The sequence below is a fragment of the Emys orbicularis genome, chromosome 12 (assembly GCF_028017835.1).
Source record: "Emys orbicularis isolate rEmyOrb1 chromosome 12, rEmyOrb1.hap1, whole genome shotgun sequence".
In the NCBI taxonomy this organism is placed as follows: Eukaryota; Metazoa; Chordata; order Testudines; family Emydidae; genus Emys; species Emys orbicularis.
The window spans coordinates 43996118-44012534 of NC_088694.1; the positions used below are offsets into that span (position 1 = coordinate 43996118).

A 16417-nucleotide genomic window follows, 5' to 3' on the forward strand; every position below is an offset into this window, starting at 1 on the left:
CGCCAGTAGAGATACACTGATTTAAACTAGCTAGAAATAGGTCCCTATCTATCTATCTATCGTTCGTTCGTTCGTTCGTTCGTTCGTTCTTTCGTTCGTTGGTTGTTCCCGGCCAATGGGAGCTGCAGGAAGCGGTGGGCCACAGGGACGTGCTGGCTGCTGCTTCCCACAGATCCCATTGGCCGGGCACTGAGAACCGCAGCCACTGGGAGCTGCAGGGGGCCATGCCTGCGGACAGTCAACATCAGCAAAATGTCTCGTGGCCTGCAATCAGATTACCCAGATAGGCTGCATGCGGCCTGCGGGTCACAGGTTGCCCACAACTGTGTTAGACCAATTAGTTAAAAATCCATACTTTCCTCCTTGGACAGATCCATCTATCCCTGGTTCTGATAACTTAAGAGACATTATTTATGTATTAGATATTATCCATTCATTGAATTTCCATGTATATTAATTATGTTTTTAAATTTTATTATTTTTTTCTGTTTCTCTCTGGATACAGTTTTGCTGAAGAATAATGGAGACTAAAACCACCATGGCTGAATTTATTCTTTTCGCACTTTTGAGTGATCCACAGCTACAGATTTTCCTCTTCTTGGTATTTCAAGTATTTCAAGCTCCTTCTATCTCACCCTGGTCTCCTACATTCACATCATCTCCACCATACTGAGGATATGTTCTGTAGGACAGGCGTAAAGCCTCCGCCACCTGCAGCTTTCACCTCAATGTGGCTATTTTATACTATGGGACAGGTTTCTCGCAGTATGTGAGATGCTCTGGTCTCCATCCTATACAGCACCTTGTAACCCTCATGTTAAGTCTTGACATCTACAACCTGCAAAACAAAGGAGTGCAAGCAGTTCCAGTGAAAATGTTGAAAAGAGCATATGTTTCTCATGTAGCATTCAAATGTTTATTAAAGTAGCAGTGAAATATCAATGCCTATGTCTTCAGTGTTCCCATTCAAGGAAAGTGGGATAATTATTGGGCAATGGACTTCCAAACCCCAGGTGTGGCTCTGAAAATCTCATCCATATTCCATATAATATTGTGGACCAGAATCCACTCTTAGGGCTTGTCTACACAAGGCAGTAGTGCGGACGACGGCTCTATGATTTCTAAAGTGCACTCATGTGTTGCACGTTAATGGGTCTGTGTAGACTCTGCTGGTGTGAACAAAAAGTTCCTAATGCACATTATTGTAGTGCTGTTTCTCTCAGTCTCTTCTGTTGAAGCTGTCCCACTTTGGATAATTACCTGAATAATCATAGGCTAACTTCCTTTGTGAACCAAGCCCTTCGTGGGTCTGGGCCTACTAAGCCAGGCCAGATCTGTGGTCCATCTAATACTCCATCAGATGCTTCAGAAGAAAGTCCAAGAAAACCTAAAATGGGCAATTATGGAATAACCCATCCCTAGAACTTAAAGCATGGTGGTTTTAAGACCTAGCCCCTGCTTACCATGAAGCAGAGATCTCAATCTGGAGCTAACTCAGTGTATTTGAATGGTAATAAGAAAATTATTTACAGTAGGAACTGAAATCTACCTGGGAGAGAAACCAAGGAAGAGTGAGATGTTGGTTAAAGCATCAGCCTGTGGTTACAGAAGCTCAGATTTCAAGTTTCTGCTCTGTCATGGACTTCTTATGCGACCTTAAGCAAGTCATTGATCCTCTCTGTGGCTTGGATTCATAGATTCTAAGGTCATAAGGCGCCATTGTCATCATCTAGTCCAACATCCTGTATCACACAGGCCACAGAATTTCCCCCAAAATAATTCATAGAGCCAATCTGTTAGAAAAACATCCAATCTTGATTTAAAAATTGTCAGTGATGGAAAATCCACCACAACCATTGCTAAATTGTTCTAGTGGTTAATTACTCTCACTGTTAAAAAATTATGCATTATTTCCCATCTGAATTTGTCTATCTTCAACTTCCAGCCATTGGATCGTGTGATACTTTTCTCTGCTACATTGAAGAGCCTATTGTCAAGCTGTCGGGAGTGATTCACAACCATGAGAGGTTCACCAACCTCAGGACAAATTGCCTAAAAGCAGGGCATACACCCCAAATGGGTGGTTTGTTCTATAATTACATTTCACCAACCCAGTAACAAATGTGAATGCCTGTGAATCAAAGTAACAGTCTTACTATGGAGTCACACACAGACAGTCCCGTTGGGCCCTCCAGTCTATCTTGCCACCCAGGTACACTGGACTTAGTGATAAATGGTTAATTACACCAAGAAAACACAAAATATTCACGTTGCCCCCAGTCCCAAGAGACCAGTCACTTACCCCAGATCAATTTGTACCTTAGATCTCATGCCAAAGTCAACACCAGTAGCTAATGCAATAATAAACTAACTAAGGATTTATTAACTAGGGGAAAAAAGAGTTATTTACAAGTTAAAGCAGGCAACATATAGGCACAGATGAATAACAGGTGGTTCCAAAAGGTGACTGAAGTTGTAGCAATCTGTTCACTGAATGACTTTTAGGGATAACCTAGGTTGACCCTGGGGATCTCTGATTTTTGTTCCTTAACAGCAGCCCTTGTAAGAGTCCAAACACCAAAGAGAGAACCATTTCTTCTTGTGAGCATATTTACATGCCCTTCCCCCAGAGTTCAAACTGATGGGATGAGAGCTTCTGCATGTAACTTCTTCATGGATGGATGGGGCAGTCAACAGAGCTTTGTCCTACAATGGACCATGTAGTCTTCATTGTCCTTCTTGATGGATGGGAAAACCACTCTTCCTGCCTAGGTTCACAAGTTCAGAGCAGGCATTTTTACAATTATAAAACAAAACTTATATTACCTTCTAGCATGGTATATAGACATCACAAATAAGAATCACACATGCAGCCACTTTAAACACTAAACACATCTTTACAAGTCTAACACCTATCTTGAAGAAAATTAACATACAGGTGAGCTGGTCTCATAGGTGCAGAAACTAGGGGTGTCGGGGTGCTGCAGCACCCCCAGGTTTTACTGTGAAAAGTTTGCTGGTGCTGTCGAAACAAAGTTTGCATTATTTTGCGATTCTGGAGAATCCCAGAGCAGTGCTGCTCCCATGTGGTGTAAGCGGGAATTGCACTTTGTTCTCAATTTTGAACACAAAGGGTTTAGAGCTTTCAGCACCCCCACTATAACAAGTTTTCCCGCGCCACTAGCTGGTCAGGATTCCAACTATGAATTTGTCAGTGCTCAGCTAACGCCTATAGACTTGGCAAGATTTGGCACCTGGTTTGTCGGCATCACACCCATTATTCAATATTTGTTCCCTACTGAGATGCTATAGACTGTAATCAAGTCACCCCGTAACCTTCTCTTTGTTAAGATAAATAGACTGAGTTCCTTGAGTCATTCACTATAAAGCATGTTTTCTAATCCTTTAATCATTCTCATAGCTCTTTTCTCACCCCTCTCCAATTTTTCAACATCCTTCTCTAATTGTGGGCACCAGAACTGGACACACTATTCCAGCAGGGGTCTCACCAGTACCAAAGAAAGAGGTAAAATAACCTCTCTACTCTACCCAAGATTCCCCTATTTCTGCATCCTGGAATTGCATTAGCTCTGCTGGCCACAATATCACATTGGGAGCTCATGCTCAGCTGATTATCCACCATGACCCCCAAATCTCCCTTTGTATATGGAAATAATAGCACTGCCCTGACTCACAATCACTGTCCATTACCCAGAGCAGATTCACTGGGATAATGTATAATTGTTATTAGAAACATGGGCCAATGATTCAGCTGGTATAATGTGGTGCAGTGCCATTGTTTTCACTGTAGAGGCAGTGATTCACATTATCTAAGGATCTAGTCCAGACATTAATCAATAAATAAAATAAATCAAAGCATATAGAGCTTTCTGGGTCTGTCATATTACCCATTGCGAAATACTCATTCATTACTGATGCAGAACACTGTTAGCTTTCTACACAAGAGATTCTTGTCCCAGAGGAAACCAGAAAGTATTCGGACTCCCCAGAAGTAATTAACTCTTGCTCTTAGAGTCAGATGAATAAAGGATTTTATTTTCCAAGAGGAGAGGGATTTATTTTTCCAAGAGAAGAGAAGTATATAAATTTGATCAACACCCACATATAGCCCCCTCACCCTGCAGGAGCTGATTTTGCAGGGTAAAGTGAAGCTGATGGTGTTACATGTTGTATTTGTGAGACACAGAGTGAAAGAGAGAGAAGGAGACAGAGAGAAGGAAGGGAGGGAGATATTAACTAGATAGATAGATAGATAATGTGTATGGGGATAGAGAGAGAGAAAGATTTATCTTTCAGGGCTATATGGTGATAACAAAGTCACTACAACTAGTACTTTACCCCCAGTTCCATTATATGTTATATACATTATTTATATATACATTATATATAGTTCCATTAATTTCAGTGGCATCACTAAGTAAAGCGCTTTTCAACTTCAGTAACGGTGTCACAATAAATCTGTCTCTTTGTCTATCTATGTAGGGGAGTATGCATTACAAGTCCGAAGGTCATAGAATCATAGAATATCAGGGTTGGAAGGGACCTCAGGAGGTCATCTAGTCCAACCCCCTGCTCAAAGCAGGACCAATTCCAAACTAAATCATCCCAGCCAGGGCTTGATCCATGATCTCTTTCTGGAAGCTAGGTGAGTTTGCTTTTATTTTACTCCTCTTTAATCTGTTACATCTATGAGGTATGCTCCCTTTCAAAAGAAACTCTTATCTGCAAACACTGAACCTTATCCTCAAAATCTATATCTCCCTGAGGAAACTATCAGGGTCTAGAGCCCGTCAGCCCTTCTCAGGAACCAGCCACGATTGCAAAGCCAGTGTTGGATAATATAACCCATCAGAGCCAGGGGAGGCAGCAGCCTGAAGTTTCTTGCTCAGAAATCCTCGGATTTATTGGCAGAGGGATTGTCATTCTGAGAGAGACCTCAGTCTCCTAGGAAGGTGGGTCTTGTGCTGAAGTTGACCTCTCTATGTATTGGAGTTCCATGGCTGTAAAATAACATTTTCTTTCTCTGTTTATTGGGGCAGGTACAGACAAGCTTTCTAGGGCAGGTCCTGTATGTCATGCCTAAACGTATAGCAGCACGTAGAGTACAGTATACATGTAGTTACATGCCAGAGTGAAAGTCAGGCTGTGCCCATGTGTAATTGTGATGCTGCTGCAAAGAAAGGCTCCTGCATTGGGAAGGCAAGTGGGAAAGGTTACTGCAGAGGGGGGGCCAATGGGGCCATTATCTCAGTTGGGGTCCCCTGGTGCTAAATAACAATAATATGAAGACTCATAAGATATCAGGAGGAGGAAGATGACAAGTAATGTCCAAAATATGCCTCTTGAAAATGAATGCACATTTGTATAACACAGGCTCTGATTTTCAGGAAGATTAAAGGCCAAAGACTAGAAGCCATACAAAAAATAGACAAGTTATTTTATATAATCACATAGCTATGGAAAGCTTATTATCCCGGAAGAGTAGAACAGTCAAGAAATCCAGAACAAACTTCTATAGAATACTTTGGATCAAGTGGTTTCACTGCCTGTCTATTCGATTCAGTTTGGTTAAGAAAATGTAGCCAAAACACAAAGCCTTGGTTGATTTTTCATCACTTTGTAGGCAAGTTATCTTTCTGCTAACCATTTCACTCAGGCTTTAGAAAAGGTTTGGTTTTGGAAAACTGAAAACTAAACATTTCTATGGAAAACTGATTTTCTTTTGAAATCCTTTTGTTGTTGTTTTCTGTGTTTGAAAAGATGAATAAAAACCATCTTTGGGCTTTTGAAACAGATTTTTTTGTTCATGTTTTGGAGGGTCAGATTTTCACTGTAAAAATGGGAAATTTTGAATAAAAATATTTTTTACACAAAAATACAGTACATCATCACCCCAGATACATTGCCTGCTTATCAGAGATGCTGAGCACTTTGAGATCCCACTGATATACATGGGGATTTGTGGGTGCTTTACGTCTCTGAGCATCAGGTCAATTACCGAGTTGCCTAAATGCAGATTTCAGTGGCTAACTGTAGGCACGCAAGTTTAAAAGTGTTAGTCAATCATTTATAAGACATGTCAAATATTTGTGCTGTTTCCTCAGTATGGCTCTAGAGACTATTCAAAAGGCAAAGACTCTGTCCTGAAGAACTTATAGTCCAAATTAGGACAGGATGAGAACTGGTGTACTCAGTTGGGAATGGAAGGGAAGACAATGGTTGTAATAAGAAGAACACATGATTGCTTTTGTTAGTAACTTGTGCATGCTGAGGATTTCATAATCAATCAGCTAAACAGAAAGAGCGCTCTAACAGGCATCCATAACTGGTCGCAGAACAACAGATTTTGGCCCTGGTGCTGTAACTGGATCTGTACGAATGGACTCCTGTGCCTTCTGGAACCCCATTTACCTCAGCGGGACTCCGCACATGGGTGCAGGGGTCCATCCAGCAAATCCAGCTCAATGAAATGGGCTGTGAAGTGCTGTTCTATTCTGCCATTTGCTTATCAATGACACCTACTTTTCAACCAATCCCATCCTTCAGCTCATGTCATCTCCATTCTTTTCAGCATCTGTTGAGGTTACTGATCGAAAATGAGATGGAGAGACAGTGATGCTAAGGGAGTTTGAGAGAGATTCTCCTCCCTCTAGTGTGTCATCAACCAAAATGTCTACTGGGATTGATTTTTTATGTCAATGGGGTTACACAGATTTGGTTGACGGCAGAATGTGTGTAAGAGAATGGGGTCAAATATGTTTTAGAATTTCAGACCAGGATGCTCAGCAATTTCTGAAAATCAAGACCCTTTATGGTTTCTCAAGTCAACCAGCCAAATTTGAGAAAATCAAAATCACCATCTACTTTGGCAAATCTTGGCCAATAACATTACGCTAGAAAGAGAGAACACATCCTGATGTACATATCCCATGTTTAATGTCCAGGGTTGGAAACTAGTGAAAAACATCTTCGATTTGCAAACCTATCACTTATCGAGCTCAATTCACCACTGCCCATTCCACTCAAGTCATTGTAGTTGTGCTGGGGAAAAGCTAGAGTAACACAGGAGTTAATGAGACTTATTTATACCAATCACTGACACAGATATTCACTATGCCGCTTTTACAAAGTTATCTGAAAAAAAAAGCAGTGATTGGAAGGTTATTTTCAATTTAGATTCTTAATACTTTTTGTCCACTGTAAGCCAACACAGTGTACTGGATGGATGATATGGGATCTGGTTTAGAAGAAAGGGTTGTACATGAGGTTTCTAAAAGCAGATCTCTCTTGGATGGCTCACAACACGAGACATGGGGTCAAATAGGAGAACTAATTGGACACGGTGTTGACACCGGTGTAATCAAATAAAATATTTGTGTAAATCCACATGGAATAGGACCCACTTTATTTTTTATCCAACTTAGAGGGTTGAATTAGAAATGTGAATTTGTCCATCTGAGTCCCCTTGGCTTTCAAAATCTCACTTGGGTTTTATCTATCTATCTATCTATCTATCTATCTATCTATCTATCTATCTATCTATCTATCTATCTATCTATCTATCTATCTCATTGAATTTCCATAACCTGCTATGTTGGTTAATTTCATTTCGTTTTCTCTTCATACAGATCACTAAATGTGAATGGAAAACCAAACCAATGTGAATGAATTTATTCTTGTGGGACTTTCTAATTACCCGGAACTTCAATTTTTCCTCTTCCTGGTGTTTTTAGTTATTTACCTAATCACCCTGGTGGGGAACATGATGATTATGCTGGTGATAAGGGCTGATCCTCACCTACACACTCCCATGTTCTTCTTCCTGTCTCATTTGTCCTTTGTTGATATCTGTTATTCCTCAGCCATTGTCCCTAAGATGTTGGCGAATTTCCTAGCAAAGCACAAAACCATTTCTGTCAATGGCTGCCTTGCCCAGATGTTCTTCATCCTCCTCTCAGCTGGTACTGAAGTTTTTGTGCTCTCAGCAATGGCTTATGACCGATACGCTGCCATATGTCACCCATTGCATTATGTGGGGACCATGAACAAACGAGTGAGCAGACAGTTGGTGGGTGGTTCCTGGATAATGGGGCTCTTGTATTCATTGGTCAACACTGTCCCTGTGTTAAATTTACACTTCTGTGGGCCCAATGAAATCAGGCATTTCAGCTGTGAGCTCCCTCCGCTACTACAACTATCATGCACTGTGACCTTCACCAATAAAATAGCTCTTCTTTCTTCTGCTGTGATATTTGGTTTCAGCTCCTTCCTCTTCACCTTGGTCTCCTACATTCACATCATCTCCACTGTCCTCCGAATACGCTCCCAGGAGGGAAGACGTAAAGCCTTCTCTACATGCAGCTCCCACCTCATTGTGGTGGTTTTATTGTTTGTGACAGCTCTTTCCCAGTACATGAAACCCAGCTCAGTCACTTCCCTGGTTCTAGATGAACTCTTCTCCATCCAGTACAGCATCTTGACCCCCATGTTGAACCCCATCATCTACAGCTTGAAAAATAAAGATATGAAAACTGCTCTGACAAGAACACTTGGGAAAATTCAAGTTTCTCATGCAATGTAACCATTTCTAGGTTTTATCATTTTCAATAAAATTATAATATAAATCAAAGAATTGTGGGAACTGCACTATCTAGATATTTTGAGTTCTTTCAACTGGTTGACACTGATACACAATTGGCAATCAATTTAGTCTAGATCAGGGATAAGCAACCTTTGGCACGTGGCCCGTCAGGGAAATCCACTGGCGAGCTGGGATGGTTTGTTTACCTGCAGCATCCGCAGGTTCAGCCGATCGCAGCTCCCACTGGCCGCGGTTCACCGTTCCAGGCCAATGGGGGCTGTGGGAATTGGCACGGACCAAGGGATGTGCTGGTTGCCACTTCCCACAGCCCCCATTGGCCTGGAACAGTGGGAGCTGCGATCAGCCAAATCTGTGGACGCTGCGGGTAAACAAACCTTCCCGGCCCGCCAGCGGATGTCCCTGATGGGCCGCGTGCCAAAGGTTGCTTATCCCTGGTCTAGATAAAAGCACTCACGCAAACACAGTTTATAGGGCCAAAATGTTAGGTGCGATAAACAGATGTATCTCAGTTGGCTTCAATTGAACTATTTCAATTTACACCAGCTGAGGACCTGGCTCATTATGTTGATATCCATCCTTGATTTATTTCTACTTAAAGCAATGTAAGCTTTGGGGTTTGAGTAGCATTAAATTTGAAAATCAACGTGCAAAGAGTCCCAACACTAGGGATTTAGACTGAACTTGAATTGGCATTGAGTATAGTTTGAGCTAAGGCATGCTAGGTAAACCAAAATTTTCACTTGATTTTTAGCCTAGCCACAACTCCACGAGATAAATCAAGCTACATGATTTTACCCTGTATCTACATTAGGAAAAAAGGGCCTTAACCTTAAGACATCCTTCCTAAAGGGCCTAAGGGAGTTAGGTGCTGAAATGTGGCCCTGGATGTTACAGTGAAGAAAGCAGGTGTTAGGAGTATTAGTGATGATAATGTAGTATTCAGGCCTGTATATCTGCTTATATTTTGGGTCTTTTTGCCCATTTGACTTTTGATATTTTTATATCCTTAAAGCACTTATATCCTGGTGAACAAAGAATAAAGACACTGTGTGTTACATCTGCCCACAAGAAGATGTGGTGAAAAGAGATAAGAGATAGAGTTGAAGTGTTGCTGGGTAGAGTGGGAGTTCAATATACGAGCGTACACTTGAAGGACAGTCCTGCCTCAACTCCTCTTCCTAGATAAGATCAAGCAACCAGTCAGAAGGGGTGAGGGGGATAGGGTGGGGGAAGGTATAAGAAACACTAAAAGCCAAAGAAATGCCTGTTCCTGACTGAAGCACAACCTCACTCCCTAACCCCGCATGGGATACAAAAGAGGTGCCATATACATTAATGGATTCAGAGATTCCGAGGTCAGAAGGGACCATTGTGATCACCTAGTCATCCTGTAGAGATAGGCCATAGAACTTCCCCACAATAATTTCTAGAACAGATCGTTTAGAAAAAAATCCCATCTTGATTTAAAAATTGTCCTTGATGGAGAATCGACCATGACCTTTTACAATTGCTACAGTGGTTAATTACTTTATTAAATCTTACACCTTATTTCCAGGCTGAATTTGTCTAGCTTCAACTTCCAGCCACTGGATCATGTTAGACCTTTCTCTGCTAGATGGAATAGCCCATTATTAAATATGTGTTCTCCGTGTAGATACTTATAGACTGTAACCAACTCATCCCTTAACTTTCTCTTGCTTGAACTGAATAGACTGAGCTCCTCGAGTCTATCTCTATAAGGCATATTTTCCGATCCTTTAATCATTTTCAGGGCCTTCTCCAATTTATCAACATCCTCCTTGAATTGTGAACACCAGCAACGGACACAGTTTTCCAGCAGCATACTTAGATACATTCTTATGCTTTGTCCAATTAGGGCCTTATCCAACTCTCAGAAAAGAAATTATTTCCTTTGAGCTATGAATTGCCTGTTGTATGACAGGCTTGAAGCAGAGTCTAGTCTAGTAAGTATAATCTAGAAGACCTAGGTTCTACTCCTGGGTTCTGGTTCTGCCACAGATCTGCTGTGTGACCTTGGGCCAGTCACTTCCGCCCTCTGCAGCTGTTTCCCCTCTCAATCTTTGTCTATCTTGTCTATTTAGATTGATGAAAATGTGGGCTAGAGATTGTCTTTTCCTATGTGTTTGTCCAACACAATAGGGTCCTGTTCTTAACTGGGGCTTCTAGACACTACTGTAATGCATGTAATTATGGATCATGTCCTATTATATATTTGTATAGTGCCCAGCACAGTGGGAGCCTGATTCTGATGAAGATTTTTGGCAATCTCATAGTGCAAAGAATCATTGTTGAAGTAAGAGAGAGGAGAACCAGGCTCTCCATATACAGACTTCAAGGCTTTCAGGATTGGGCCCAAATGTTGGTCTCTTTTCTCAGTTACTTGGATTGGAATCCAGCTTAGACTCTGATTTGTATCAATGAAAGTAAGCGTGAGTGAGGACAAAGATGTTGCTGTTTAAAATTTTGCCCCTAGATATTAATAAAGGAAGAATTGCTAAGGGAAGGACTCTGCAGGTCAAAGATAATTGTTAGCCTGGACTGTTCAGTGGGGCCTAAGTGAGTTAGCCACCTTCAAGAATCCCAGCCTATATGTCCCTTCAGGGGTAGCAGTGTTCTCTAGCAATTATCTTGGAGGCACATGCACCCAGATTCACAAAGGGACTTAGGTGCCAATATCCCAGTTTTAGGCACTACTGCAAGCCATGAAACCCCACATGGCTGCCGCCCCACTTTGTAGGTGCCTAAACTAACTCAGCACCTACATTTTTGCTGTGAAAGTCCCCTAGGTACTTTAGTTTCTGTTTCTGAGCATATACACTGCTGCATCAAGCAGACACCAGGACTCCAATCTAATGCTTAAGCCTCAGCATGCTGTGCACACCTATCTGGCCTGTGGGTCCCGGTCTGGTAGCACACCTAACTCCACACAAAATAGCTGAGAGGACAGAAAAGACGTCCTCCTTCATAACCTTTAGTCCAGTGCTTAGGCAACTCACCCAAGATGTTGGCTATTCCAGTTGAATTCCCCACTTGGCCTGAGGAGGAGAAGACATTTGAATAAGGGTTCCCCGCCTCTCGGCTGAGTGTTCTACTGGTCTCTGGAATACCCTGATGTGGCTATCTTTGAATTTCTCTTGTTAAAACTCTTCCACATTGGAGATATTATTAAATATGCATTGAGCCAGAGAGATGGTGGGAATGATTCTATAGTCCAGTGCTGCATAGTCAACATTAATGTCATTACCCTGTTAATCTTAATCTACTCAGCAATCTAACCTATTGACACTGAACACTCATCTTTATGTTAGGAGTCACAGATCCCATTTAATATTATATATGGTAAAGAGCTTAGGCTAGGATTTTCAGAGGAGCCTAAGGGAGTTAGGCACCCAACAGCCATTGAATTTCAATCAGAATTGAGCCTTTGGCTTCATCAGTTACTTTGGAAAACCACAACCTAAATAATTAATGTAAATAACATAAGGAAAAGGTCAGAACTTTATTTAGGATCTTCCTCAATTAACTTTGTATATTCATAGATTTAAAGCCAGAAAGAACCATTATGATCATCTCTTATCTGCAGCATAACAGGGACCCAATCATTCCTGACCCAAGCTTAATAACTTCTGCATGATAAAAGTGACCTCTTAACCTTCTCTTTAGTAAAATAAATAGATTAGATTCTTTTAGTCTCGTGTTATAAGTCCACTTTTCCAGACCTCAGTTCATTTTTTAGCACTTTTCTGAAGCTGGTTGACACCCAAGGAAGATCTGTCCCTTATTGTACACAAACATATGTGGCATTAAGTGTTGGTGAATTAGTGACACAGATTGTTAGGCAGAGTAAACTTCAGAGATCAAATCCTAAAGGTAACAGAATGTTACGCCATCCATTCTCCAGGTATAAGTAAGTCCTCTTTGACTAAAATAAAAGAAGGCTCTTATTCATCTTGATAAAGATTAGGTCTCTCTGTCAGATCTACATCCATTCATATCCCTTCGTATTTACCAGGATTTGCCTATTCAGAGTTAGGCTAATTTGTTGTGCTTTTTTTAGGGATAGAAGGTCTTGTTACTTGCATGTGTACAAAAGCTGCATGTCAGTTTGAAATCCTCACATGATCTGCACTTGGCAAAGGGACCTCAGGTGAGTTTAGTTTCTTTAACATCTGTGTAATCTATTGTTTCTGTTTTTTTTTTAAAGGGACGTGATTGTTCCTGCCTTGTGTTTTCTCTGTCATTCATGCCCGTGCAAGGTGAAGTGGTGCTTCCATTCGGATCCAGCAGCATTATACGAGTACCCAGGTTCATACACAGCTCTCACCGACTTCAGCTAGATTCACCAGTGCTCAGCCACTCTGAAAATCAGACTCGCAGAACATCAAGCAGGGCACCATTCACTTGTGAATAGTTGTAAATCTGGGCCAATGCCATTGGGTTAATAGATCCCTAATGGACCTCCCAGCACTGGGAATACATTTTGTCCATTCGTATCTAAATCTCTGCATTATTGTGTGGTTTCCCAGACTTTCTGCACTCAGCCTGCCACTTTTAGGTGCATATATCCCATCTCAGGGATCACCAGATGAATGGCAGCTGTGGTCATAAGAGGCATCCATGCTGGTTCCCCCTCAGTCTAAAAGAGAGATGGGGTGTTGGCAGGGTGTTCTCTGTGAGAACTCCAAGACCTTAGAACTTGCTCCTCACCTTGGACCAAAAGACCACAAATTTTGAGACTTTCCAGGCATGTTCATGAAGACACTGGTTTAACATGTGATGAAGATATGGAGAGGCAGAGAGGTTGCTGGCTGGCTGACTTCCTGTTGAAAGGATCATTTGATGCTGCTAGGGTTTTACTGTAGTATTAATGATGCCTTAGGGTTGCTGTTGGGTGCCTACATGCTTTTGAAAATCCCACTAGGCTCCTAAATGTGTTGAAAAATGTGGCCCTTAGGCCCTTGGATAGGTGTTGTTCTTGTTTAAATCTGAATCAATTAATTAATTAATAGCTCTTATCAACCCTAGTATCACATTATCTAGCCCTCCCTGGGAAAGTACTTTATACTGCCAGGCAAGAGCTCTGTCAGCTACCCTGATTTCAGTAGGATTTGGAACATGAGCTAGGACAAAGATATTTGATAGTGCTATTTCCTTGCTTTGGCACAGATCAGTTGATTATCAAGAGAAATGATCTGGTGTCATGGATGGGATTATCAAAGGGTGCTAAAGGCTTTAGGCGCACAACTTCCTTTGACATTCAGTCAGACTTGGGCACCTATCTCCCTTCTGCTTATTAAGGAATCCCAGACTCCTTGCCCACTTCCCCAGATTTCTTCCTTTTTAGACATGCATCAGTTTCAGCCGGGGCCTCCAAAGCACTTGGAGCTCTAGTTGATAGCAGAATAATAGGGATTCAAGTCTGTTCCACTGAGGATTCTGCATTCTGATCTGCCAGCAAAAATATATTAGGATTAAAAAATAAGTTGTAGCTTCTCAGCTTTGGAGAAAAGCCACAAGGTATTATGAAGAAATAGATTTCTAGGCAGCCAGAATAGATTTTCAGAATAGATCAGACCAATAATCTATCATCTCCTCTCTGTGATATAGGCCAATAATAGATGCCTCCGATGAAGGTGGGAGAAAATTTGAATTGTGTAATTATCAAAGAACCTGCACACTGGGAAAATTTAATGCTAGCCTCCATCAGTCAGAGGTTTATATATACTCTGAAGCACAAAGGTTTCTGTATCTTCCAGTCTAGGTTCACTTACGATCTGAAGTATGAAGGATTATATATGTTACACATTTCTTGGGCTTTTTTAAAATATTTTTATTTTCTTAATTCTTATTGCCCCCTTATCCATATAGTTGTCCAGTACCTTTCTGAATCTCTCTAAGCTCATTGATATCTTGTTGCAAGGAGTTCCAATGGAGAATCTGAAACACTGATATTAATTTTAACTCTCTCTGGCCCAATGACTATTTTAGTATTTATCCACAGTTAATTTAATTTATAAGGATATTTAGGGAAAGAAGGCATTCTGTCATGTAAATGCTGAGGTAGGGATAAAGGTTTTTAATTTGGTATTTATTATATGTGGGTAGCGATATAGGTAGACAATCAAACAGAATAGTATTTCTTATCATAATTCATAGGAAGCTTAAAAAACATTGAGACTCTTAGATGCACAGGCTGACAGTATGTGATGTTTTTTATTATTTCTCTTTGATATAATTTGCTGATTTGTTTAAAATGATATTGTTGAGAAGATAAGTAATGTGTCACATTGGAAGATGTAAGTAAGAGGTACATACATGTATTGATAAACAAACAAAAAAATCCCTTTCTCTGAGAAACTTAGAAGCAGAGTGGCCCAGGGCAACATGTCCCAGAAACTACAAATTCAGCAAGAAAATTGTAGGCATTAGGTTATTAACACTTGTGCATGCGTAATGTACAGGTACCAGGTTATGTAAATTCAATGGATAATACGTAGGTTAAAATTTGGGGGGGAAATTAAGCAATTGAGAATGGGATTATGTATGAGAGTACATATAAAAGGGGCCCAATGGTGGAGAAACGTTGTACCAGAAACCGATGAATGTGGCTGAAGGACTAGACCAGGAGATCAAGGGATGTGACAACCATCATGGAAGAAGGAAGGACTTGTTAATGGAATGTGGTAACTTGGGCCCATTTACCTATTCTGTCTTGTCTGTTTTTACTTGCCAGGCAGAACATTATGTCTAGACCTATAGGTGACACTAATTCTGTCTGAAATTGTATTCAATAAAGGCAAAACTGATTAAATCTAAATTGGGTGGTCGTGTGACTCAGTTTCCCACTCTAAATTCCCAACAACCACTTACACAATTTGATTAAACAGGGTAAATCCCACATAAGTGCCCTCATCTCAGCTTCGTAAATTAATTTAGCAAAGGTAGGACCCTCATATAATAATAATCAGAGCAACCAGCAGTGGCCTGTTAGCGAATACATACATGTTAGCTTAGTATATACCCCATGATATGAATCCCTGGCAGTTAAACAAGCCTAATTAGTTTCAGAGTAGCAGTCATGTTAGTCTGTATCCGCAAAAAGAACAGGAGTACTCATCTTAATTAATTAGCCTCTTAGAGTTGGTAGGGGAACTCCCAGCTTTTCATGTTCTCTGTATGTATATATATCTCCTCACTATATGTTCCATTCTATGCATCCGATGAAGTGGGCTGTAGCCCACAAAAGCTGATGCTCAAATAAATTTGTTAGTCTCTAAGGTGCCATAAGTAAGCCTAATTAGTATATGTTTTCCCCAGAGTTCTGTTCATTCATGCTAAATTACATCCCATACTACCAATCAATAGTGTAACTCAGCATTTAGCACAGGCAGATAGGAAATTTGTGAAAGTCAAGATACCTTAATTCAATAGCTTAGTACAAGCTTGTGGGGAAACTTCATGGAGCAGTACCTGGAATGCTGTGTCCAAAACAAAGATAAGGAAGGTAAAAGTTCAGAACCAGAAGTTAAGGAACAGGGATGAACAGACAGGCTGGATTTCTGTGACATGTAAAGAATTTTGTAACTAGAGTTACTTTTAGCTGAAATTTATAAATTTGGAAGCCCACCTTCTGTGTAAGGTTAATTTAACAATGATGCATGAGACAGCTTCCTGCAGACTTGAATCATATTGAACCTTTTCCGAGTACTATACTATGATGGATTTCTAGCAATAAACCTGACTGTCAAGAAATTGACTGTACAATTTATCAAC

The 16417-nt window shown here is 40.8% G+C and overlaps 1 pseudogene; it reads left to right on the forward strand.

The window, feature by feature from the left end:
• The first annotated feature begins 7657 nt into the window (after positions 1-7657).
• LOC135886264 (olfactory receptor 5V1-like) lies at positions 7658-8602 on the forward strand (annotated as a pseudogene).
• Positions 8603-16417: the final 7815 nt, after the last annotated feature.